Consider the following 3,856-nt stretch of genomic DNA (forward strand, 5'->3'; position numbering starts at 1 on the left):
ACAGGTGGATAACGTTCCAATAGTAACCTAAAAGGTCAATAGTATATGGATAAGGTTGGGTACCTTAACCTAGTAACACTATGGATACGACCCACTTTGTAATAGTTTCAAATGACTTGATCCATGTCGTTCGTGTGGAGACATGCAAGTGGGGGTATCCTATACAATGAGTTTGCATAAGACCGGACCACGAAATAATTAATCTTTAGCTATAACACCATTAGCTAATAGATTAATATTTCAATAGGATGACCAGGTAACTCGATCTCAATCCTGAGTGAGTTAGGACTCCTGCTTGTTAGGGCTTGTCCTTTGATTTGTATGGGTGAGAGTGGCTCGAGTCGCCGACTTAATATGCCTACCATTTTGGGGACGAGACCGAGTGAGGAGCTGGGAACATAACTACACAAGATGAAATTCACTCCTTCCCGACATCAGGGTAAGTAGACGAGTGCTCTCTTGAGTGCTTACTCCGGGACTTGAACAAGGGGCCCACTCTCTCACTGGCCCGAGAGGGACTTCTGGTTATTGGTTGGACCATAATCGGGTTGTTCATTAGAGGATGATCGGTACTTAAGGTACAAGATGTAACATAGGGGTAAAATGGTAATTTGACTCAACTGTGGTTACGAACACTCGTGAAGGATTGACTTACCATTAATAGTCAAAATCCATGAACGCAAAATATTCTACAGTGAGAAGAGTGCAACTGTGGGTCTTTAGTGAAGTGACCGACAGTTAACGAATATTGATTAATATGGTTAATGAGTTTAATCAATTAATCTCGTATCATTGGAGCTTCTGATCTGTAGGTCCATTAGGTCCCCTTGCTAGCTCGTAAAGGATAGTTAAGAACATATAATCTTGAAAAGAATTTGAATTGTTCAAAATTGTTAACGAGAATTAAAGTTAATTGTATAAGATACAATTAACATAATGTATATGGACACATTATAATATAAGGCTAATTTTTTAATTGGATTCAAAATTATGAGAGAAATGTATATTGGAATTAGATTCTAATATGGTTAATTAATTTAAGTTTAATTTGATTAAATATAATTTATTTAAATTAATTAAATTAATGAGATATGTTAATTAATTTAATTAAATTAATGAAATTTGGTTAAGTTGAATTTGATTTGATTTAATTAAATTAATAATTTTTTTGGCAATTAATTAAATATGATTTAATTAATTATTAATTTAATTAAAATAGTTTTAATTAAATTAAAATTAAAAGAAAATGATAAACATGGAAAATGAAAATGGGGAGAAAACCTCCCACTTTCCACCAAATTAATTGTGGGAAGTGGGGAAGTGGTGAGGGGGGAAGTTGTGACCTCCCCACCACTCTTCCTCCCTTATAAAAAGGAGGCTCTCCCCTCCCGTTTTGGTCCCCGATTCCAGAGAAAATCTCTCTCGTTCTCTCGATTTCCCTTCCAATTATATGACGGTTCCCACAAACCAAATTCTTAACGTCCAAAGGATAGCGGGAAGACTTTGTGGTGGGGTTGATATTTAAATTGAGGAGGTGTCTTGAAAGGTATGTATCACTAACTTCTTGTTATTCATGCTTATGTGTCTTTTCTTTGTTGCAATTCTAAAACAAGATCGAAGCACACGCGTTCGCGCGCCTCCGCTGCGTGATCCGATCCCTTACATTCGCCTCTTATTTAATAAGTTTGGCGATGAATTTATCGAAGAATAATTCAATACTTTTTAATAAGACATTTTATGGGATAGGCAGCCTTATTGTTCATTGACAGAGAACTAAATGGCTGCCTGAAGATAAAGGGACGTATTGGTGGTGCATTCGAGTGCTGGGCATTTGGAATCCTCAGATTTGGGCCGTCCAACTTGCATCTAATAGATGACTGTGATTGAATTGTTATTGCTATAAGTAGCTTGACTTGAAACTTCTCATTCTTTACGCTTTCAAAAGAAATTCACTCTCAAGCTAACATGTATAGCTCGCACTCCCTTTTGATAGATCTTTCCCCTTCTCTTTAATACTTCAATTTCTTAATTTGTAGAAATTTTAAGTAGGAGTTCGTCTAGTAGTCCGGGGAGAAGTGGGCTAGAAATAGGTTGTCCTCAAGCTATGAGAGTTTTGAGTTAAGTCAATCATCAGAAGATATGACTTTGTCTAACCACATAGAGCATGTACGACCTGTAGAGAATCCTGAGGCTGAGCGACCTATAGAAGATCTTGAGGTCATTTTTGAAAAGGGTGTAAATTTTCCATCTGAGCTAGCAGATGGATATTTAGATTACATTAAAGATACATACCAGGAACCATAGTGTATAGGTATGAGGTTCCCAGTAGCGGGAGAAACCAAAGAAGACCCACCTGTAGGGCATATGTCTTTCTACCTAAAATGTTTGAGTTTGAAGTTAGAATTCCCTTCCATTCGTTTGCGAAAGAGGATAGAGGTAAACTTGGCTCCAATTAGTTGGGGATGCTGTTAAAGTGTTTTATATGTTGTGGTGCAATACAGGTGTAGATACCTATTACACTGAGGTTTTGATGGTCGATCAATTGCTTGCGACCCATACAAAAAGAACCTTCCCAAAAATCCTGGCCATTTTACTTGACCATTGAAAGGGCATAGGGAATTTGGTTAGTTGATCATCTTCTATCAAAGATTAAAATGGGCAATGGTTTTATACTTTTGAGGATTTTCTCATTGTAGAAAGATAGAGCGATGAGTCAAGGTACAACATTTCTATTAATTTTTGGGAACTTGGGTAAGATTGATAGTGTACTACGTGAGCTACATTTCATGAAATTTATATTGGAATTATTTATTATTTAACTTTTCATTATGATAGATTTACGCACATAAGATATATTTTGCATGAATAAATAATCATGAGGAAACGTGACATAAATGGATCGAATCGAGAGAAAAATCATAGCCCGAACGAATAAAGAAGACATCATGACACTTATTGGTGCCCAAATACTCAAGAGAATAACACCAGAGCACCCAAAAAGGCATCATAGCACCTGTAGCACAAAAGAGTAAAGCTGGAATTTTTGCTCGAAAGGCCAACGCCTAGGTGCCGACCATAGGCACTGTAGTGTTGCCCTTGGGCGCTCTGAACTCTTTTTCGTCCGTCTTTTTTCCTGTGCAGCACCATGGTGCTACGCGACAATTTCCCTTTTAAATTTAGGTTTTTAAACTATTATTAGAGGACCTTTTTTACAGAATTTTGGGTGACAAACATGAGATAACTCGAAAATAGAGGGAAAAGGAGCATCGAAGAGCCTAAAGAAGGAATTTTCAAGGCTCGGGATCATGGAGATTGATATGAACCAAAGAGCTCCCTTTGTCATGCCTCATGGATCGATTACAAGATCAAGAGCTAGGAAATTTCAACAAGTCTTACTACTTTGTCTTCAAGTGTTTGTGCAAGATGTTGGAACAATTCACAACAATTTGGTACAGGTTATACATTTCTAAGCGTTTTTAAGGTAAGTCAAAGTCAACTTGGTTAAGATCAAAGTCGGCTTCATCAAGACAAGTCAAAGTCAACTCATTCAATTCAAAAATCAAGTCAAACACTCACATCCCTCATTATGGATGGGATTGCACTTATTTTTGTTGGCTTTCCATTTTCTTAGCCCTTTAATTTGCTTTTCTTTTTATTTATTTAAGTTATGTCTTTTCATTTGCAAGCCTTTTCATTTCTTGTAAGTCATGTCTTTTCATTTAGAAGTCTTTTCATTTCTCGTAAGTTATGATTCTTTCCATTTTCTTAAGAACTTTCATATGGCTTGCTAGGATGACTATATACACCCTTGAGATTTCATGTTTAGACACAATTTGAAGTTGAATGAAAAGTGAGT

The sequence above is a fragment of the Momordica charantia genome, assembly GCF_013281855.1.
Source record: "Momordica charantia cultivar OHB3-1 chromosome 4 unlocalized genomic scaffold, Mcharantia_2.0 BLBB01000004.1, whole genome shotgun sequence".
NCBI classification, from domain to species: domain Eukaryota; kingdom Viridiplantae; phylum Streptophyta; class Magnoliopsida; order Cucurbitales; family Cucurbitaceae; genus Momordica; species Momordica charantia.